We start from the raw sequence: 23,666 nt of genomic DNA, 5'->3' as shown, positions 1-23,666 counted from the left end.
AGAGCAAAAGGTTAGCCTCGGTGGACCTAGCATGCGACCTGGGAGCCACGGGAAGCTTAGGCACAGGTGAGACTGGATGATGAAGAACCCCATGACCATAATCCGGGACGGGCCGTGGGCATCTGGTGGGATGGAGCAGGGGTGCCAGAGGACGGGACCGGATCACCTCAGCGCTACCCAGCCCTGGTGGCTTGCAGAGGCTGGAGTGGAGCGCTCAGAGACCAGTTCCAGGGTCGAGGTGGGAGGCTGTGGTGGTTGTCTGGGAGAGAGAGAGAAAAGATTAACCACAGTGCCGGTGATCTTCACGCATCTATTTATCAGCAACGGCGTGGGCACTGGATATGAGTGCACCCACCCAGTGGCCCCATGGGCCAGACTCCCTGCCAGCTCCAGGAATATGACACCCAGCCAAAGTGACACAGCCCTCGCTCTGAAGGTCGCACAGCCTCCTGGGAGGGGGCATGGGACCCACTGGGCCCTCGGCTCAGTGAGGCGTGCTGACGGCTTTGACGGAAACCTCCAGGGGCTGTGGGGACTCGGCCCAGGGCACTGGGCCGAGACTGGCCTTCAGGGAGGGCTGAGAGCCGAAGGGGGCTGGGTTGCATTAGCCATGCGTCAAGGCCGAGGGAGGGAGGGAGGCCCTGCTGGCGAGTCCTGAGGGAGACGGAGACGAAGAGATGGGGGGCAGGGGGTGGGGGGCGGCGAGAGCCGGCCCCCGGGGCCCACTGCCTGAGCGCAGCACTCTCCCCCACAGTCCGGGGTCGGGGGGCAGGCGCTCACGGAGCGAGGTATAGAAAACCACAAGGCCTTGCAGCCCAGTGGTTCGGCCTTTACCATTTCCCGTAGCTGGAGATGAGAGTGTTCAAGAACTGCCTTTACGGGCGAGAAAGAAAGAGGCTGAAGGCAAGGTACCACTGCGGTTAGCAAAACCAGCTAATGTGAATTATTCCGCCCTAGTCCTTCCGGTAGAGTGAAGGCTGGTGCCCCACTGAGCAGGGAAGGAGAAGGCTAGCGGGCTGGGTTGCAGGTCACTACCCAGCCAGGGAACATGCTGTACAGCTTCTGCCTTTCGCTATTGTTTTTGCAGGTCAGCAGACTTAAAACATTTAAACACGACCTGTTATCTAAAAACAACCTTATATGTAACAAAAGCTATAAGTTAACACCAAATTTACAAAAAGCATATGATAAATTTGGGCCAAATTTAAATACTTTCTGCTTCTCCTTCTTTCTCTCTCTTCCACTCCTCCTCTTTCTTTAGAAAGTAGCCCCCAAAATAGAATTTGGTGGAATTTTATTGGGTTAGCATTCTCTGATTTGGAGATACTCTCTTTTTTTCAGGGGGCAGTCTGGTCAATGTAAGGACATTTTCAAATGAAACTCAAGCTTATTTTCATTTGGAGAATTCTTTCAAAATTTATAAAACCATGCAAGTATTTGAAATCACACCTGGTCTGTCTCCAAACCAGGTTTAACAAATAGTATTTGAGAACATGGGTGTATCGTTTAGTTAACTCAGGCCCTCCTTTTGGCTGGACTGATTTTGAATTCAATCCAATACATGTTTACTTGGCCTAGGCATTGTCTTGGTACTGGAGGCACAAAGATGTGAATCAGAATGGGAGTCGTGTAGTGTCGGATGGGAACGTAGTTATCCAGTGTGAGAAGTGTCGGGGGTCTGTATAAAATGCCGTGGTGGGTAATTACCATGCGTGGGCCATTCTGGGAAGTTGTCGTGGAGGACGCATTGTTTAATCTGGGTCTCGGAGATTCGTAGGATTTCAGTAGTTGGAGAAAAATAGTGAGAGTCTCATAGTCAGTGGAAACCTTTGTTATAAGGAAGGGCCCCGAAGTATAAAATGTATCCTGGATTTCGTTTGATGTAGTACAACAGTACATCAGTGAAGGAGGGCAAGGCCGTATTCAAACAGGCCTTGTTACTATGCTAAAGAGTTCAGACTTAGTCACAGTTAGTAAAGGAAATCATCAACTCAGGGTGCTGATTTTCCTCCTCTATTGTATGTAAATATGCACAGTATATGTTTTATATATGGCATAGATGTGTGTGTCTCCGTATAATTTTTGCCGCCTCTGTAAGATTAATGGCTCTCTTTTTGACCAGCCTCAACGTTGGCGTGCTGAAAGCATTTTCTAATATTGAGCAAGTGTTCTTTCAGTCCTGTAATGTTCCTATTTTTAAAAAAAGAAAATCTATGCTGTTCGATAGCTAACATAATTCACCAAGAGAATGTCCACAGGGAATCTGCTTCAGATTGGTTGCTTCATTCCAAGGTTTTGAAATGGGAAAGCAGATGAAGAAAAGTAACAAAAACCAAAAGCTGCATGGTTGGGAGTTTTTCTAGTCATTTCTCCCAGGAGGCTCAAGGCAGTCCTCTCCAGGAAGGTTGCGACCCGCTGCCCTTGGCCTTGGCCGTGTGGCGCTGGGATCCCTTGCTGGAGGCAGTAGAATGAGCTGCATAGGCAGCAGGGCTGTGACAGCTGCGTGCAGCCCCAGGGCCACGTCTCTCTTCAGGATCCATCCCACGTGCTTCGAAAATCTAGGCACGCGAAAAGGCAAGGATCCTGGAAGATGCTTGCAAGACGTTTCAAGTGTTCTAGAGACAAAGGTATGAGGTAAGAATAAAGAAAGGTTCTGACGAACCATGGGCTGTAACTGTAATTCTTCAAGTTGCCCTCAGCCAGACACCTGGTCGTTTCTAAAATTGCTAAAACCCAAAGCTTCTTCCTTAAACATATTTTTAATATTTGTTTCTTGATTGCTTCGTGCTCAGGGATTTTATCCTTAAGAATATTTGGAGCCCAGAATGCTTCTGTTATCTCTAGTAAAATATAAAAATAGACCCAATCTACTGTATTGTCTGGGGAGCTAGGTGATGTATTAATCTTACGGCCGGGGGAAATTTCTCCCACCTGATAGCATGTTTCCTATTATTAGACAGGAAACCCAGTAATAGATTGTGTTTCCCTTTTTGCCTCGCCTGCTGGGAAGCATGTAGGTAGGTTTTACACTAGATTGCCATTGCTATCTTTAGCCTAGATTTTCTTGTAAAACTATCCCGTCCCCTTTGCTACTTGAATTTTGTACTTTTTATACCTGTCTTAGTGGGGTTTTTTAGTATCTGTGCTTCTTTGTATAAGTCATCCAAATAACATGTAGCTAGGAATTAGTTACCCCACATAACACGCATACCCTGGTGAATAGCTCCTGCTCCCGCCACGTCACAGCCAGATCATTTGGTCATGATCACATCTGAGAATTATGGTGGGCCAAGGTGTTTGAGAGGCAGGTGGAATGACAGGAAGAGAAAGAAAGAAAAAAAAAAATCATGGGGAGTAGGGGAGAAATTTCCCTAATTAAATTTTATTTTCTATACTAATCTACTCATAGCTTAAAGAACTGAACCTCAAATTCCTATATTAAGAGTTTCTTTTGGCTTCATTTTAATACGAGTACGTCAGAGATCTCATTGAAATCAACTGTTAGGAAGTCAGGACGATAATGATTGCAACCATTTAAGGAATCTTATTATAAGCCAGGCACTGGACTTTGTGCATTGTAGACTCATAGTTAATTCGCCTTACATCCCATGAGAAGCGCCCTGTTACCTGGAGGGGAATTGAAGACAAGGAACGCTAAACCATTTGCTGCAAGGTCCACCGAAAGTGGTTGAGTTGGGCATGCACACCTAGCCCTGCCCCCAACAATTTACCCATGCTTACTATCGCGAGACAGGAGAGCGAGAGGCCAAGAGATTAAATGCTTAGCGTGGTGGCTGCACAGGAGATCAATAAATATGCGTATGGTAACAATGCAGACTAAATATGAGTAGAGTGGCCTGATGTAGTGAATAAAAACATAGGATGCACAGTTAGATTGAATTTCAGGTAAGCAACACATCGCTTTTAGGACAAGTATGGCCCAAGCAATATTTTGCATATACTTATGCTAAAAAGTATTATCTCATGCAACATTTGGAACATATTTATGCTAAAAATTATTAATCCTTGTGATATTTGAGTTATAACTTTACTAAAAATTATTTATTGCTTATCAGAAATTCACTGTTAGCTGGGCATTCTGTGTTTTATCAAGTGATCTGAAATAAGAACAAATGTGGAACGATGGCCCATGATAAATGCTGAGGGACTTCCAGAAACTACTTCTCTGTGGAGAAGACTCGCCCACTCAGCGTCTTGGGTGCTGACCCAGCTCGGGCCGGGGCTCCATCAGAATTTCTTGACTTGATTCAGATTTCTGGTCTCTACAGTCTCGTTAACTTCAGTCACATGTAGCCTCCCTATGTATGACATGTGCTAACTTCTGGAAGTTGCCAGCAACCTGCCTGCCTTACTTTGGCACTTCCTGACCCTGGTTGAATGTGAGCATCACCTGAGGATCTTTTAAAAGTCCTGATGCCCCGGTCCCAGCCTAGACCAATGTCAGAATCCCTGGGGTAGGACCAGACATGAGTCTGTTGAATGCTTCCCACATGATTGCAATGCACCGCCTGGGATAAGAGTCACCACGTACAGGTGTACAGGTCCTCTGAAGCCTTGGCCGAAGCATGGTGATGTCAGCCCCTCCTGGTCCCTGCTGGAGTGGTCTTCCTTGTATTCTGTCCTGCCCGTGGCCATCTCTGCCATCAGCATCCCCTCGCGTTCCAAAGTAGCTAAGTTGGCTTCTTGCTAAAGGTGCAAGGACCTGGCGTGTTGGGTTCTCACAGCAATCTGTCTAGGCCAGGCCATTGCCTTTTGCTCTAGCTTCCGTAACATGGGCCCGGAAATGGTTAATAACATTCTAAAAGACTCCTAGGAAGATGGCGTGGCCTTCTTCCGTTTTGTCATATGCTTTCAGAGCTGGCCTCCACTTGGGTTTGAGGCACTTAATCACAGAAGGAGAGGGAGTTCTGAGTGATGGAAACGTCTGTATCTGATGAAACAAAGACATCAGTCCTGCAGCACCACCAGGCCTGACACCATCTTTCTGGGACTGGTCTCCGAGAGAGGCCGGGGAGCCAGTGGATCCCTGGCCTCGTGGTGCCGTGGCAAGATGCAGCTGAGACGTCCTTTAGAACTTTGTGGAACAGCTCTGCTCAGTTCTCCCTTCCTGCTGCCTCATCACATAATTAATTCTACAGTGACAGGACAGTTTCATCATATTTTGGTCTTTGTTAGGTACAAAGTGCAAAAACCTTGCGTAGATCAGCTCTGGATTTGTAAAGTCAAGTGCAAAATCACCGTTTGCGCGGCTGCATGTTTTCTCGGGGCAGGTTGATGTAACCAATTTGCTCTGTATGTTCTCTTGAACTGTTAGAATTCTAACTGATTGCTTAGTGGAGAGGAAATTATTCATGTTGCAGAGAGACTATTACATTTCCCATGCTTTAACCTGGGTGTTTAAAAATTCAAATTCTCAGATGACATTTTGTTGCCTTTTTGCATTTTGATTATGATGGAGCCTTTAAGAGAGTTCAGTCATTAAGTAATAATCAGATGCTGATTGCTTGAACTCTGCAAAGTGTTTGCTTTTAAAAACCTTGGTCCCAGATAATAAATGGTGGGAGTTTATCAAAGCAAGTGCCATATACTTTTCCTCTCTATTTTGATTCAGATGTGTAACAATTTCTACCTGCTGGTTTAAATTGGCCCTGAGAACGCCTTTTGTGTTAAGCCCACTCACAGCTAGAAGGAACCAGCATCATTCTGACAATAGAATAATATTATCATCTCCCAACTAAACAAAGCCAAAAAGCCAATGGGACAAATTGTTCTGTCAATAATCCAAAGGCAAAACGGTGTGGTCTCCTGCTATTTTTAGAATTTGAGGGGAACAGAATCCTCCTCATTCTAAAAATGATCCAATTAAATATGAAGTCAGCCACTGGGAAGCTCAGTGTTCCCTTTGAGCACCATTTTGGACACCAGTGTTCCTTTTATTAGAACAGATATTGAAGCCCACACAGGCGACGGTCTTTCAAAGGAGGAACAGAGAGTCTGTGATCACTGGTAACCTGCCTCACACAGGTCAGCTGGTGGTTCCGGCAAAGCTTCATCACCGCCTGCATGGAGTTGCAGACGTAGTTTGACCTCATTATAGGAAGAATGCAGAAAAACTTCCAACTCTGACTTAGCTCTCCTTGAATTTCACCAAAGCCTTAAATTCTGTTCACCTTTCTTTATAGGTGAGCTCAATGTCCAGAATGGGAGCTCTGTAGATTTTCTGGAGTGAAATCACTCTGATTTGACAGTAAAGTAGATTAATACTTTGAACATACTTAAAGCTGCGCATTTATACATCTTTATGCAGCCTAGGAAGCGTTGGTAACTTTTGGAGTCAGGCTTCCCTTTCATAAAGAAGCAAAATTATCTATACAATCTTAGGCTCTGAATTTTAAGACTAGGATGCAGTGAGAGAGCATGTCCTCTAGTCCCCTAATTAGAAAGCCTAAGTTAGAGTGCAAACAATTTTTCTGCTGATCCACGCCAGTATGGTCCATGTTGAGCTCGGACTGACTCCTGCCCCGCTGGCCCCTCACTGCTCGGCCTGCTCTGTGCTGCTTCACCCCAGGGTAAGGCAGTCTCCCGAGGAGCACAGTGTAAGAGGGTGTCCTGACATTCCACAGTCGAGCTACATAATATCTTCACGCAATATTTAGAAAATCAAAGTGACTGTAAAACACCCAAGATGAACAAAATATGGATGTTTTAAATGAAGACAGGATCCCACGGGGGTGAGACGGGGGTGAGACCAGGGTGACGGTGGCAAGGTAGAGTATGCAAGTGCAGGATCGGAGCCGGTTTTTACATAAAATGTTGATACTTTGATAGTTGGTAACTGATAGTTTTTCTTGGAGGACGGTATACAACGCAGCCGGCAGCTTGGGTATTCACACCCCCGTGGCTCCACAGAGACACACACCCCCCCCCACCGCATCCCGCCTCCAAACGGAAAGAATGGCTTTTCGCTCTGCTCCTGGCATCTCACTTAGTTCTGCTTTGCCTTCTAGTTAGTTACTGTGTCTCCTCCATTCTATTGTAACACCCTGGAAGACAAGGACCTTGCCTTCCTTGCCTCGGAATCCACGGGACCTGGCACAGTGTCTGGCACTTACTTGTGATATGCCTCCCCCTCTGCTCCATCACTCCCAGCCTCTGGGTGTCCCAGTCCTGACCTAGTATCTTTCGCGGCTTGGCATGTCCGTCCAGTGACATCTGTGGCCCTAGTGGGGGGTCACCCTCCCCATGGATGAGCCAGAGGAATGGAAACGGTCTGAAAAGCAGGGTGGTTCGTTTACAGATGATCACTAGCCTCGGCCACCGGCAGCCCTGGTTCAGTATGTCCTGCGGTGTAACAGATTACCACTGCCTCAGTGACTTACACAGCCCCGCTTTATTATCTCGCAATGTTTAGAAGTCAGAGGTCCGGCAGGGCATGTCTGGATTCTCTCTTTGGGCCTTACCGGGCTAAAATCAGGGTATCAGGGCTGTGACTCTCAGCTTCTAGAGGCTGGGCGCTCCTCCTAGCTCCCTGTTCGCTGGCAGGATTCAGTTCCTGGCAGTTGTAGAGCCGAGGTCTCCATTTTCCTGACATGTGCTCCATTCGTTTTCAAGCCAGCAGTGACACACTGAGTCCTTCCTTCTCAGGCTTTGTGGAGCTGTGACTTCCCCTGCCACCTGCCTTTCCTGCCTCTAGGGGCTCATGTGAGAACACTGGGCCCACTTGCATAATCCAGGCTAATCTCCTCATTTTCATGTCAGCTGATGAATAACTTTAGTTACACCTGCAAGGCCTCTTTTGCCATCTAACAAAACCACAGGTTGACACCAGAAGGTGAAGGTCATGGGAAACAGCCGGTCACTTGTAGCTCCCGCTGGTACTTCAGGGGCCAACGGTCCTTGGTGTTTTCTTGGCTTCTCTCTCCCAAGGTATTTGGGAAGATCAGGGTCAGCTGTTTAGAAACCCAGGGATATCCTTTATGAATCTGAAATCCCTCTTGTAGAATCCTGCATTGTCAATTTCTAGGACTGGCAGGAGTATTTCTCGGGAAAATGAGGAAAAGCGTCTGAGTCCCAAGACCATGAGGCCCATGTGGTCAGGAAGGATGATCTATTATTCATTTCTGTGTCCCCCAGTGGGCAGCACGGAGCATGGCCCACGGGAGGCATTCTGGACATGCTGTTTGAAGAAGTGAATGGATAAATGAATCTATCCATCCTGAGGAGGAATTTTTGAACTGATGTTTATATCAGTTATATCAGTCACCATTTTCTACCCGCTCTTTCCATATTCCCCCAAATACTGGAAGGCATCCTCCGATTGTCCAGGCTATCTGTGAGTAGTCATAATCATAAATAGCTTCTGAGAGAGCTGGATGGAACGTTTGTCTAAAAAATTTCTTTCCTAATCATCAGTACCAACATGCTCACCTGTTTCTCCTTCCCATCACCCCTCATGCTTCCCAGTCTTACACTAATGGCTTCAAATGACTGTGCTAGGATTAGAAATTGAATTTATATACTTGGGTCTGTTGTTAAGTCTAAGAAGCTACTAGGTTTTCTTTTAACTTGTTGATTTATCAGCCATTTATAAAATCTCATAACCATGCTTTTAATTTCCCATTGACTTCTAGGATGAGATTTACATAAATTGATATTCATTCCCATGCTATCAATGCAGACTCTCTCTCTCTCTCTCTCTCTCTCTCTCTCTCTCTCTCTCTCTCTCTCTCTCTCTCTCTCTCTCTCTTTTACGCTCAGTTTCTTAGTCCATGGAGGACAAATTGGCTACAGTTTCACAGAGAAGCTCATAGGAGGTAATGTTGCTCTACGTGGTTTTTACTAGATTTATTTATTTATTTGTTTGTTTGATTTTTCTTTCTGTTTTTAAAAAACGTCATTCTGTGCCCTTGAAATTCAAAACAACAGTAAGAGTAAGGCACTCACTTCCTCAGTACCTGAATCCAGGGAAAAAAGGTAGAGAATTGTGTCAAGCTCAGTTGGTGAATGAGAAAATTCTGGTCATGTAAAAGACATTTCCTTTGTCATACATTATTTACGGGGTGAATTATAATTTAGAAATTGTAATTTGGTTTATACCTCATTCTCTTGTGAGTGTGGTTAGTGTGAGTCGCCAGAGATCTACGTAAGCCCTGGGTACAGGTTAGAGCAGAATTTCTCAGACCCCGGTGACAACGTGCTGCTTTTCCCAAAGAAATACTTCTGATGATGTTCCCAGGTACCTCCTTCCAGTGGGGTGCTTGCTGCACATATGGTCTCTGGCAGCCTCAGTCATCTCACTCCCTGAACGGGAGTCTCCGAGAAATCTCTCTGCTGCATCCAAATGCATGTGAGCCACCCTCAGACGCTGTGAAAAGGGTGAGGAAAGTTGCTGCCAGGCCACACCAAGATTCTGTCTGAAACACGGCCCTGCAAATTTAATTCCCACACCATGCTAGACAGTTGGGGCAATTTTAAGGAAGAAAAGTAAGCACTGTAACAATATTTTCTTTGGAACTCAGTCAACTAAGAGCTGCATGTGAAGGGAAAATGTAAGATGAAATGTACCCAGAGACCTGCTTTCCCTCACTGCTGGTCGCAGGTCATTGTAATCAGATGGGACCTTAGCGGTGGTCTGGTAGGAATACTTATTGTGTTACATAACGTCACGCGCTTTTTGGACAGTGGGTTGTTATTAAGCTTGTATTTAATGTTATATATCAAAGATGAATTAAAGCTACGGCGGCCCGTTTTCATGAATTCATTTCTAATAAAGGCCCACAGAGCAGTCACTTCTCAGCCTGGCGCTGACACACCACAATGCATCTGGCACTCATCTTTCCCGGTCTTGAAAGTTACTGGTTGCAAGAGAAAAGAGAAGCCCGGCAGAGTCAGTTTGCTCCACATCTTCGTCACCCGGCGTGTCGCTGGGGGCAGATGGGAGCTTGCAAAAGGTGCTTCTCGTCGCTGGGGGCATATGGGAGCTTGCAAAAGATGCTTCTCTTAGCAGGAGGCATCACAATGTTTCAGGTGTGTGTGTGTGGTGTGTGTGTGTGTGTGTGTGTGTGTGTGTGTGTGTGTGTGTGTGTGTGTGTGTGTTGATGGGATGTTGGCCTGAAGTTGCGATGCTCGCAGAAGTGCAGTGGGTGCTGGCAGGGGTTCAGGCAGGCAGTGAAATGTAAGCTAACCCTGTAATACAAGCTCCTGGGAATGCAGAGGATGCCTGGGCATTAGGCATTCTCCTCGTGTTTCACATAAATGCATCCTGTTCTTGGGAGCGGATGAGCAGTGCGTTTGCACCGGCTCATTCAAATTGAATGTTGGTAAAAGGAGAGTCCTGAGCACACAGAACAGTCTGGCGTCTCTGAAGGCAGGAGCAAGGTTAAGCTGTCGGCTGTGTTCTCTGTTTTTTGGGGGATGTTTATTTGCTGGCCCCATGCACACCCAAGGCAAGTTGCAAACAGGCACCGCTGGGGCGCCCGATGCCTGCGCGACTCAGGCACCCAGGCAATTTTGCCCGGGCTCTTCTGAGCCATAAAGTTCAAGGCTTCCTACATGGCTTCACCTGTTGTCCCCAGGCATGGTGTGGATCATGTCTTGCTGGAAGAGAAAGCTCCTCTGGAGAGGCAGTTTGCATTGCCTTTTGTTTTTGTTCTTTATCAAGGCGGCAGCTTTAACACTGTCACAGCAAGGGTGAGGAGAGGGAGCCTGGAGAGAGCATTTGGCAACATGCTTTTTCCATTAGTTTCCACGGAAGCCAGCAGCACCGACAGCCGCGCTCGCTTGCTCCCTGGTCACGTGCTGTGAGGAGTGAAGCCACTGTAAGGCAGTGAACCTGAACTTGGCCCGTTCATCCATACCGCATTGAGTGATTGCATGCAGTGGAGTCAAATGCCACTTGGGGGTGAAGAGCACGCATCATCTTGCATTCCTGCTGGATAGGGTAAGAAGGACCGTTGACAGAATCCGGTAATTTAAAGGTAAAGCGTGCAGAGTGTGCTGTGTGGGGAGACACGTCTGGGTTGAGGGGAGATTGCACGGGGGGAGGGGGATTATGTTTCACTTGATTTGGAATGATAGGTTCCTTAGATTTTCTTGGCCAGTGGTTCAGGAGAAGAAGGGGAGAGATTTCTCCTTGCTGCTGACCGATAATATAGTGCGGTCCAGAAGCTAGCTTCATACACGATGACTCTTCTTGTCCCCAGGTACTCAGAGCTGTACGGGACTTCTGGCCCTGAAGCAGAGTGTTCGCAGGGGCAGTCCTGATGGAAAGAAAAGTTCTGACCCCAGAAATTGATGGCGTACACCCTCTGCTGTCTCTCTTTTCTTTCTGGGGAAATCTCATCTTGAGAATTCTTTTGGTGTTTTGAAGTAGTGGTTCTGTTTGTTTGTTTTTCCAAAATCTAATAAGAAATGGCTTTTAGTGTTACAAAAAGCCTGAGAAGTGTAACATTTCCCTAGGTTCCTTTCTAAAAAGCGTATGTACTTACTATCATCCCTTTGGGGAGAATCTTGACGAGAGGGTGAAGTTCTAAGTTAGAACATGTCATCTGCTAAATGAAATTTAGGGCTGTCTTTTGTAAATCATCGTTTCATGTGTTGGCTTTATGTTAAAACTCTCTGAAGCAAGCAGTGTCTCTTGGCAGTGTGTGTTGTCTGCAAGTTATTGATGAATTTTGCGACTGTAAACTTAGCTCGTGCCTAGTAAATCTCCTGTCCAGGTCTCTGAGCTCTTTCACGAGCGGCATTAAAAATAGAAGGATAGATTTTTAATTAAATTAGGTCTTGGATTCGTCCTCAGCGAACTGAAATGCAGTTATGTGGGCATGTGGACAATGTGAGTCCGTTGTTTCTAAGAGACTGTTCATGTAACTTGCAATTTTATAATAAATCTGCTGCTCTTTAGATCTTTGGGGCTCTTTTCTTTTATCACCCCATAAAACTGAATATTTGTTTCAATTAGCACTCAAATTAAATAAACACGTTTGACAATTTGTGATATATAGTATACCCATTATATATTCGTTATATATATCAGTATTATTAATTGATATATACACGTATACGTATGTGTGTGTATGTATATATATATATATATACACACACACACACACACATGTGTACATGTCTTCCAGAAGACTGGCTCAGAATGTTAGATTGGGAGCAATGCAGTTTATCAGCAGCAGAGTTGATAAGACTTAGAATAGAGTAAAGCATACTTGGCATATAAATATGGGTTCTCATAAAGAAGAGAGATGCTCCAGCAGGTGTCACCCAGTGGCCCTGCACTTGAGAAACAATGCCGGTGATTACCCGGGATTCGTCACGGCATGACACGTAAATCGTTCCAGTGCCAGAAACTGTGCATCTGATCTGAGGATGAGAGGATGGGAATGGGGGCAAACATTTAGAGGAAGGGATGCAAAGTCGTTGGAGAAAACTGGTATCGGAAGTACTGATATACAGTAGCTTCTCATGGAGTCCATGCTGACATAGGGATCGACTCTATGGTACCTCGATAGGAAAAACAATTTTGATTGATGGCAAACTCTTCATAAAGTTTAACCTATAAAAGTATGTTTACCACTTTTTTGGTTTATCTGTTTAATTTTGTATTGAAGGTACCAGTTAGGTTTTTCCAAGGAATACTTTTCTGATGAGTTTTTTAAGTTTTAAATATTCCATATAATTCTATGGGATATTCTATGTAAAATATCAAGGTAAATAGCAAATGTGTAATAAAAGGTAAGTTCTGAATTTTCAGAAATGATTAACGAGTACGGAGGTTATAACAGAGCAAGCTGGAAAGGCATAACATACAAGGATTCAAACTAGTCTTCCTTCATTTTCCATTGAAATTTAAATTTTATTATCTTAATACCTTTAGCTAGCATCTGTGCAGCTCTGTAACAGTAGAAGGTAGGGGGAAAAAGCAGGGCCCATATTCTGGAATGTTTCAGCTAATTTGCATGAGCAGTTGAGTTTTCGTTGTGTGGACTATTTTGCTTGAACTATAGCAAGCGTCTGGTCTATGGAAGAAAGGTGTCCAAAATCCCACGGGCACTGAAAGTTGCTGCAATGATTTCTTTGAGGGTCCAACCTGGCCTGGCTCGTTAACGCAGACAAGCAGAGTCCATGGCACTGGAAGCCAGGAACGTCTGTGCTTGATTTATTTCCTAAAGTGGTCTGTCAAAGCAACTGTGATATCTTGTATTTACAGAGCTGCCTTTTGTGAAGAGCTCAGAGTGTTTTGGGGACATTATCTAATTATCAGCACAGCACAGGGAAATAGAGAGCTCATGCTATCTCCAATTTACAGTTGAGATGACAGGCGGACAGAGAAGCAAAGCAATTTATCCAAGATGATTCAGAAAAGCACTGTTGCATAACTAGGGAGCAAGCCAAGATGAGCTCCGTGGCTGGGTCTGGGGACTTAGCCGGCTCTCAGTGTACCGCCTGGGGGCCTCAGCCCAAGAAGCACATGTTCTAACTGAATTTCATGAGCCCCGTCCCAGCAGTATGTGGTTATGGGATTCCGCGACCTGTCCATCATCTGCGATGACCACCTAAAATGAAATCAATGAAGGACATGCCTGTGGGCTGCAAAACTGTGGTCTCAGAATTAGCCACTGTCGCTAGAGGTCTTTACAACCAATGCGGAAAGCTATGGGACGTATGACTTCCTCCGTGTTTAGACTTCAAAAACTTTGACCCTCCCCAGAAACTGTTGAAGAGAGAGTTGAGGTGCCTTCTCTCCGTGATGTAGGAACCATAAAAGTGACAATCATACATTTCCTTTAGGGTTCTAGCTTTTAGACAGGCTAAGCTTGCTCAAAGTTGAATGAAAATTATTCAGGAATTTGAAAAGCTGTTGTCCCACACTCACGAGACTCTTTGCTCTACTCAGTCAAGTGCTTACTGGGGAAAAAATTGTATCCAAGTTACAAGATAAGAACACTTTCAGGCTGAAAATGTGCTATGGATACAGTAATCCAGAGGTAGCCTGGGCAGATGGCTCCTAGGAGGCATGTCTGCAAAATGGAGTCACTATAGCGGGGGAATAGATAAAATAGAAGCCGTAAGAAGGTCTTCCGCCCGTGGCCTGGCACCCAGGGGTGCTCTCACATGCTGGCTCTGAATTTGAATGAGTGAGGGAATCAAGCTGAAAGGGAGGCAGCCTGCAAAGAGAGCCACTGGCGAGAGTCGACCAGTCCTGAAGGCTTTCAGAGAAGGACAAGATCTGGTGGAGGGTGAAGGAGCTCAGAGGATCCAGACAGACGCGGGCGCTCATAGGACAGAAGCACGAAGGCCGGCAGGGGACGGGCCACGTTGCCTCCCCCGTGAAAAAGCTGCTGGGTCGGCTTTAAAGAGTGCCGCTACAAGAGGCACTTGGGGGAGGCAGGGAAGAGAGAAAGGGCTCTCGTTTCCTGCCGTCACAGCTACTGAGTAGGGTAGCTGAGACCCAAGCAGGGGTAGGGAAGAGGGGGTGACCCACAAGTAGAGGACAGAGGTCCGAAAGGCCAGCCCCGCAGAGACACGTGAAGCTGGGAGGGTTGAAGGCTCGGAGGGGACTGTTGAAGGCTTGAGTCTGGAGAACCCCGTGTGGTTGATGCCCTTGAGAAGCCGTGACCCAGGGAGGCTGGGCGCTTTTCTCACCACACTCGGGGAGCCACCCAGCAGAGGGTAGCCCTCAATCGTTGTTCACGTAACAAAAGCCAGACTTCGTGCTGGTGCCATTTACGTGCTGTGAGCCCTCGTCCTCTGACAGGCCGTCCATGGGATTGATTACTGGGAAGTGTGGGCAATGAGTCTCCCTCATCTGGTTGTAAAGTTGCACGCCCTGCCCCTCGCTCTGGCCTTCTCTGCATCAGGGGCGCCGTTCACCACGTGACACGCTCTTGGTTTCCACTGTTTGTTAAACACTGGAATGGAGGCTCCGTCCTGGTATCGGTGACATGTCTTACTCACTGCCTTCTCCCCAGAGCCTAGCACAGTGCCCTTCACATAATAGGAAATGTTTATTAGATGAATGACCTGCTCCTAACTCATTTGGTTGAAACCCCTTCTGGAACTTTTCCACCTGACTGGTGTTACTTGTATTCTGTGCTCCAGAACAAGATTTTAAACCTTTGAGAGCAGTGAATTGTGTCATACTAATTTTTAAAAAACCCTCAGTGAATAGGATAGCACCTTAAACTTGTGGGCATGCTTAATACTTAGAAACTTGAATTATGCAAAAAAATGGGACATAGTTGGCTACGCTTGAAATTTTACAGTCAGACTCATCTAGGGCATAGCACATAGATAGAAAATTCTCTAACAATAAAAGAATATCTTGAAGTTAGTGGTGCTCAAACTAGGATGATTTTGCCACCTCCTCCCCAGGGTATACTTGGAAACGTCTGGAGACATTTTTGTTGTCACATTGGTGGCGTAGGGGTGCTACTGGCATCTAGTGGATAAAAGCCAGGAACATTGATAAACATCCTACGGTGCACAGGACAGCCCCCAGCAGCGAGTCACCTGGCCCCAAATGTCAGTAGTCCTGAGGCTGAGAAACCCTGATGCAAAACAAAACCCTTATCACATTGTTATAGAGCAATTTGTATTGCTTGTCTATATTTACCATTAAGCTCTGTGCTTCTGGGTGGCGGTGGTCTGTCTTCCTCATGCTTGGGTCCCCGAGGGGGAGCATAACATGCCGGGCATATATTGCCTTTTGATAACTGGCCGCTGAATGGACGCATGAATAAATATTAATGATGCCAAAAGAGGTGCTCCAGTATCCTCTTCGGAACAGCACCATACTGACTGCATTTCTAATCAAGGCCTCAACATGAAATAATCAATAGGGTCAGTGTCAGGTTGTAAAAGCAGAGACACAAGTCACGCGTTCTTGTCTTTACTTAAGAAGGCCACCGGCCCCGCGTCATGGAATATTAGCCCTGATGCGGACCTGAGAGGTGATTCACTTCAACCGCTTACATTCCAGACGAAGCCATCCGATCAAGGGGAGGTAAATGACTCGCCTAAGGTCTCACAGGTAAATGGCAGAGCCAGGAGTAGAGCTGTTTCTGACTGTTGTGCTTGGTATGTTTTCATCCTGCTCAGCCGTCCCCATTTCATCTGCCCCACCAAAGGTGGTACAGTAGACCGCTTGCCGCGATGCCACGAGGCACGACCCCAGTGTAGTATTGACTGTCAACCCAGAAAAGTGATGTCTTTACAGTATTGGAGAATTTGATCTGACACTGATATGCTGGGCACCACCATCATTAATAGAGAGTATAAATAATGGACCGATAGGGCTGGAGAAAATCTCAGGAACCATGTGCTAAACCCCTGGATTCTGGAAAGAAATGCACTGGGAGTGCAGAGATCGGGAGCTTTATCGAGAGTCACAGAAAGGGGCACTGGAACTGTCTACTCTGAGCTCTTGTTCACTAGAGGAATGTGGCCTGAATTGGAGTATTAGTTGCAAAGGATGTCACAGGAAAACAGCGTTATGCGGTCCGGTAAATTTTGAAAATGCAAGGGTAAACAAAAAATAAGCAGGTTTGCCAAAGGACATCTCAGAATTTTGCCCGAATGGTATACCTCTCCAAGAGGGAGCTATAATCCACGGCTCCCCGAAAATTTATTCATTAGGAGGTCACTTCTGTTACCCACCAGTGTTCCTCTGAATGTAGTTTGGAAAATGCTCCACTACTTCTTCCAGGCTATTTAGTTGATAGAAAAGTGGCAGGACTGCTTAGGTTTCAGGGGGATTTTAGGTAGACTTTTGAATGGCCCGTGTTCCTTGCTGCCCCGGGTCTTTTTGAAAAAGCTGTTGCAAGGAGTTTGAGTAGGTGTATCCTGCTTCTCATGGTAAGTTTCCCAATCGCAAGCCAAGGTTTCAGAGTCCTTCCTGTGACCGGTCTTGCAGAAATAGGTACTGAAGCACCGCAGAGCAGAAAGACCGGGCTCAAAGTCAGAGGAGGTTGCCTTGGCAAGTCAGCCAATATCTTATTGGTTATCAGTGAAATCCGACATAACCTGAACGGTGTTCTGTGCAGAATTTCAGTGTGATCAGAGGAAGCAATAGGGCTAGTTAGTTTAAAGAACGCGCTAAGAACTTCCATGGCTTCCACTCAATCTATACAGTGCAACCTGGGACAGCTTGGTGTAGAGAGGCCAGCTCACTTTCTGACCTGCTGCCTGATGTTAAGAATATAGACCTTATTCAGTAATACCAAGGACCTCAGTCAGTCCTTCAATTACTTGTGTCATTGTCATGAGGTCAGTATTTAAGTTGACTTGAATTTCTAATAAAACTATGCCCTGTGCCCTAATGGGAAAGAACAGCAACACCACATTGCCCTTTACATGTCAAGTCTCACAAGGAAGTGGGATGCGTTTAGAAAAAAAAAGTTTATTTCAAAACTAATGTCGATCACGAGAGCCTTTGGTGAATTTTAAGGAAAGTGTATTAACATGTAATTAACAACAATGAAAAAGAAAGAGAACCAGAGCACTTCTAAGAATAATCTTGACTGGCATTGAGCCAAATGATAGATAAAAATCCACACTTTAACCTACAAAGAGAAGGAGGGAATAGTGTTTGGAAAAGCTGTCCCAAGGAGTTTAAAATGGTGCCTTGTTTTTCTCCCAAGTTTCCTCTTAATGTGTAACCCAAGGCCTTTAAAACCATTCCGTTGCCCGTCTTTTTAGAAATTGGGAGAGTGCACAGGTAAACACACGTAAGAAGGACCCTTTGCTTTCAGGTGAGCTTTGAGGGCACTCATCTCTTGCTTCTCTTCATTAAACTTCTTGACTTTCGAGTTCACTGGCATCAAACCTTACTTAGGAAATCACATGAAGAACACGGGTATCTGCCTCATGATTGAAAACAGATCCTTCCGGGCTTCCCTGGTGGCGCAGTGGTTGAGAATCCGCCTGCCGATGCAGGGGTCACGGGTTCGTGCCCTGGTCCGGGAAGATCCCACATGCCGCGGAGCAACTAAGCCCGTGAGCCATGGCCGCTAGGCCTGCGCGACCGGAGCCTGTGCTCCGCAACGGGAGAGGCCACAGCAGTGAGAGGCCCGCATACCGCAAAAAAAAAAAAAACAAAACAGATCCTTCCAGAGTGAAGTCAGGTTTTCAGCGTTAAATCTCATAACATCTGGAATGAGATCAGCACAGCTGAAATTGCCACCAAACGAAATAACCCTCTCAACTGATGAAGTACGAAGCAACAGCCCATTTCCATGAAAAATATGTGAGGGGGAGAAGCTTGGGAGAGTTGGAACCCAAGTATAGACTAAATGGTTCATACACCGAATGAATGGAGGGAAAGTTATGAGCAGCCAAGGCTGAGCATGTGTGGATGGATTGATCGGGGGGGGGGGGGGCTTTTTCTAATCCTTGGGGCTTGCATTTGATGGACGGACTTCTCAAGGCATTTTGGGGTCTACCTAACCCTCTCTGAGCTGGCTGAGGTTTGTTCAGTAGGTAGCCCCTTCACCTATTCAGTTTGCTTTGAGGAAATAAAATGAACCTGAGTGAATTACCTGCTTCTCTGCTTGTTTTACTGTAGCCTGCTCATCATCTTGGCGTGAAAATGCCTCTGCCGTTTCTACATGTTTACCTAATATGTCACAGGCTGCAAAGGGGCCCGCAGTGGAGCATCAGAGAAAGAGGTACAGCTCAAAGGACAAAGGCTTTTCATCAAGAGTACTAAATGGAGACGGTGATCGTCAAAAAAGGAAGTTGTGATGAAGAGATATAGCTGTTCTTATGAGGGGAGGCTTACCCTAAAGATCATTATGGACAATTTGGGTTTTGTGCTAATTATCCCTTTCAGGAGAAAAACATTTGCTTAACATTCAGCACTTACACTAGGAATGAACCAAAATATGCAGTTATTGGCAAACAAAACATAAAGGAAAGCTGTTTAATTTTATTGAAGGCTATTTTTCTGTGCTGTATTTAGTTTTAACTATGCGTTCGTGGGGTTGCGCTATTCTTTTAACTACAGGTTAAGAATCATAAAACAATAGGGAAGCCATCTTTCCTTTGTCTCGGTGTGAGAGGAATGTCTCATGATATCAGCAAGCATTTTAGTAACAAAATTTGCAGATGAAACCTTGATAAGTATTTTTCACTGTTTCGAATCCCACAGACATCCCTGGGGGCTCAGGTACATTAAACTTAGGTTAATACCATTTCAGGCAAACCTTGTGTTTAAAGGCTGTTCATTTCTATTTTACAGCATTAAATCTAAGCCTCTAGGAAATTCTAAGACAGATTAAATAACGTGAAAACAGCCAGCTGAAAGATGCACAAAGGGGCATGAGGCTTATTGATTAGAAAGTGAAATGAATCTCACTCAGAGGCAGGAGGATTGTGGAAGGAAAGTTATATCTATGCAGATAGCTTTTTAATAAGGTGTCATGATTGAAGAGAGAAGTTTCAATCAGGTAAATAAGAAAAACATAATTAAAATGAATTAATCATGGATCAGCATCTTGCCGGAAATCCCTCTTGTTTGAGATTTAATACAAATAATATTAATAATGTGACTGTTCCTAATAGATTTGCTCGTATCCTTTCAGAAACTTCTGTTTTTTTCTTATAATACGAGTCTCTGCGGGCTAGATGAGCAATATGGTGTGATATGAAACAAACCCTGAGATGATCAATATTTTCCATCCCTTCTGTCCCCTTCCCTCCTTCCTCAGGCATCTGATAGATTTGTCTTGTATGTCTGGTAGCCAGTGTCTGTGTCCATCAGTGGTGTAACTAGCTACCTGTTGGTCACCTTGGTTAGCACTGTGACAAATCTTATGTTGCTAGCTTTATGTTACCTCTGGAGTATAGAAATCTCTGCTCACCCCCAAAAAAGGTAGTATAGTCAAACAATGAACTACTGTACAGCAATGCAACGAATAAACTATGCAGATATAATGCTTGAGGAAAAGAAACCAGATCAGAGTATGTATGCTGCGTGATTTTTTTTTATGTGAGGAATAAGAACAAGCACAGCTAATCTATGGTGATAAAGTCAGAATAATGGTTCCTTCTGGGGGCCAGTTGGATATTGACTGGGAAGGTGTATGAGGGAAATTTCTGGGTGCTGGATATGGTCTGTATCTTGGCATGAGTGTTGGTTACGTGGAGGTACACATACTTGTTGAGCTATACACTTCAGATTTATGTACTTTATGGTATATGTTATGCTTCAATAAAAAAGTTAACAAAAGCTTTTTACATATTTAGATGCAAGATACATTCTAGTGAATGTAGAAAAGTTTGCTTTTTAAGCAAAGAAGGATCTCTGAATTGTGGATATACTATTATTTTGTATAATTAATCATGGTACCAGAGACCCTTGCTAAACACTTCACATGTTTCCTCATTTCTCATGAAGTCTTGCAGGAGAAGCAGTCTCATTCCCACTTCATAGATTACCACCAAGAATAATATATCATTTGCTGACCTGCAGCTACTAAGCAGGATTTAGCCCCAGATTCATCTGACTCCGAAGACCTCAACAGATGCTCAATCAAAACCCCTTATCTTGAAGTGAGACCTCTGAAGCTGAGAAGCATAAATTTCTTAGAGAATGCATTTTAAGGGAAAAGTTTTGAATTCCTTTAATAAGGAAAATGCTCAAAAGAGAATGCTATCCTTACAGTGGAGTCATGCTTCCAGTCGACCCCACCTCCTTGTTCACGTCATCGAAATGGGGATGGGGAGAGGAGGCTAACACAATCAGACTGCTGACATTGTCAAGAAAGAGAGAAAGAGCTTCTCCAGGGGTGATGTCCTGAACAGAAGTTATCACTGCTACGGACATCTCTGAAAATTGAGTCCGTGGCATGATGAACCATCCTTGCAGAACTCGTTCCGGTTCTGTGCCGACTGGAAGCGAATCAGGAATATGGATCTTTGCTAGTTAGTATCTAAATTTGCTCGCGCTTCCTGGGACTCTAGTCTGTCAGTGCTGCTTACTCAGAATCACAGCATTTGAAAGCCAGAAGAGTCTTTAGAAATCATCCACTACCTGGTCCTCGTTTTAGAAATGACGAAACTGAGGGACAAATAGGGACGGTGACTTGCTAACTGGTGGAGAGCTTCCTGGGAAGCCAGGTTCTCTGACTCCTGCACCAGGGCTCTGTCCTCTTTGACATCACCCTAAATCTCTAGCTTGAGCCCCTTAGATGACCTCCTCGGGGATAAGGAACATCAGCGTAGAGTGGGAGCACAGGGGCCCCACCTATTAGAGAACCTCCTGGCTGATAGGAGGATTACCTTGAGGCTTGGGGCGTCCTGAGCACTGCTTCCTACATCACTGTCCCAGCGACCCGCAGCTGCACCACCGCGTACCAGGCAGGGTCTTAGAAGGCTCCAGGCCAGCCCTGTCTGATGAAGCTTTCTACGAGGGTGGAGATCTGTGCTGACAGGCACATGTGCCTAATGCGTGCTTGAAATCAATAGAGCTGTGCAACTGAGCAACTAATTATTTTATTTTAATTAATCAAAATTTAAGGAGCCACATGTGACTAATGGCTGCTGTCTTAGACACCCTTCCTTCCTCCGTCTATGAATTTTCAACTCAGATCTAAGTGTCTCCATTATTTTCTTTCTGATTCCCATGTCCTGGAGATAAGACTATTTAATTTAATCTAAATTAAGTCTAGATACAGTAAAAGCTTTAAAATAATTATTTGGGGTTCCAACTCAGTGTACATTTACTTCATTTTTGAAGGTAACAAGCTTAAAAGTTCGTAGGTAGGATGTGAACAGGATGCACCAGTGGTCTGAAGGCAGACCGCGGATTCAGTTTGAAACTATCGACTCTGTGTCTTCTGTCGATCAGTCCATGCCTTGATTCCCCTAGTTCTTAAGGAGAAGCAAAGGATCACTAGTAGACTTGCTACATTTCACAAATAAAAATCAAGAACGGATAGCATGTTTGTCTGAAATTCAAATTTAACTGCGTGTCCTGTATTTTATCTGGCAACCCTATTAATCTGTGTTTTTCAACTATCAGTTCTCTCTTTTTATTACTTTCTGTTGCTTCAAGAGAAAGAAAGAAGAAAAACTGGAAAACATTCTTTCACCACTTTTCATCATCTTTTTTTCATTTGTATTTCCGTTTTCTTGACCATAGAGGTAATTTTTTAGAAGACACATGATTAATCTAAATTAAGATAGGCCTGGTCTATGTTACCCTCTGGTCTGGAAAACAGTTAAGTAGGTATTGAACTGAAGAGGCCCCATTTTAAAATAACCAAACCATTGATCTATTCTTCTTTTTAAAGCAAGAGCATTTGTTTGTTGTTGCTGTTTTTAGAAGAAACAGCACCTAGCTTTTCAGGAAAATTACAGAAGATGACATTGCCTTTTGACTAATGTCTGTCTCCAGGAAGACTGGAAATTTGCACATACTTTTTTCCCAAGTAATCCATTTGTCAAGACAGCATTTTCATCCCTGAGGGAATACAAGGTAATAAAATATTTCCCTATGGATCTACCAGATGCATTTTCAAACATCACAGGTTTTGAAGAACCCAGGGGAATGACAGAAATAAAGACGCGCATGTAGAGAATGGACTTGAGGACACGGGGAGGGGAAAGGGTAAGCTGGGACAAAGTGAGAGAGTGGCATGGACATATATACTCTACCAAACGTAAAACAGACAGCTAGTGGGAAGCAGCCGCATGGCACAGGGAGATCAGCTCGGTGCTGTGTGACCACCTAGAGGGGTGGGATAGGGAGAGTGGGAGAGAGGGTGACGCAACAGGGAAGAGATATGGGAACATATGTGTATGTATAACTGATTCACTTTGTTACAAAGCAGAAACTAACACACCATTGTAAAGCAGTTATACTCCAATGAAGATGTTAAAAAAAAAAAGAAAGAAAAGAGTCCTTAACGTGAAAAGATACTTTTCTGAGCCTTTTACATATATTAACCCACGTGAATTTCAAAACACCCCTATTTTAGATTGTCGTTGTCTTCATTTTATAGATAACTAAAATACAGAGAAATTAGGTAACTTGCCCAAGGTCACGCAGCTGCTAAGTAGCTGAACCTCAGTTTGAGCCTCGACACTGTCGCTCTAAATCTATGTCTAGAACCACTGGGCAACACTGTCATCCATCTTCAGTCTTAGTTTTATGGATGCACAGTTTAAAATTGTAAGCATGAAAATTTATTTAACAGTTCCCTTATTGTTAGACATGGAAGCTATTTTTCTAGTATTCACTGTGGTAAACGATTCCGCAATACATAGCTCTCTGTGTGATCCAAAAAAAAATCAGGTTTTAAGCAAAATCTTCCACACTTGACTGTTTATACAAGATGGGAACCTGTAGCCATTCTGTGAAACTGTAAGTGAATTCACTGTATGTGCGTGATAATAAGAATAGGCAGGGGCTTCCCTGGTGGCGCAGCGGTTGAGAATCCGCCTGCCGATGCAGGAGACACGGGTTCGTGCCCTGGTCCGGGAAGATCCCACATGCCGCGGAGCAACTAAGCCCGTGAGCCATGGCCACTAGGCCTGCGCGTCCGGAGCCTGTGCTCCGCAATGGGAGAGGCCACAACAGTGAGAGGCCCGCATACCGCAAAAAAAAAAAAAAAAAAAAAAAAAAAAAAAAAAGA

The 23,666-nt window shown here is 44.9% G+C and overlaps 1 protein-coding gene across 11 annotated transcripts in view; it reads left to right on the top strand.

The window, feature by feature from the left end:
- FRMPD4 (FERM and PDZ domain containing 4) overlaps positions 1–23,666 on the top strand; it is a 539,580-nt gene that overhangs the window by 235,263 nt on the left and 280,651 nt on the right. The window contains exon 1 of one of the 11 annotated variants that reach the window (XM_067023536.1): positions 10,035–10,047. The exons of 8 other annotated variants lie outside the window; for them this stretch is intronic. The gene's annotated coding sequence lies outside the window, so the exon portion shown is untranslated. Of the gene's footprint in view, positions 1–10,034; positions 10,048–10,383; positions 10,998–23,666 lie in introns of those variants that run through there. 2 more of the 11 variants (XM_067023534.1, XM_059049985.2) reach the window with 2 other exon arrangements.

This window comes from Kogia breviceps, chromosome X (assembly GCF_026419965.1).
Source record: "Kogia breviceps isolate mKogBre1 chromosome X, mKogBre1 haplotype 1, whole genome shotgun sequence".
In the NCBI taxonomy this organism is placed as follows: Eukaryota; Metazoa; Chordata; class Mammalia; order Artiodactyla; family Physeteridae; genus Kogia; species Kogia breviceps.
Note: the sequence above shows the minus strand (reverse complement) of the source record. Positions and strands in the feature narration are given on the sequence as shown.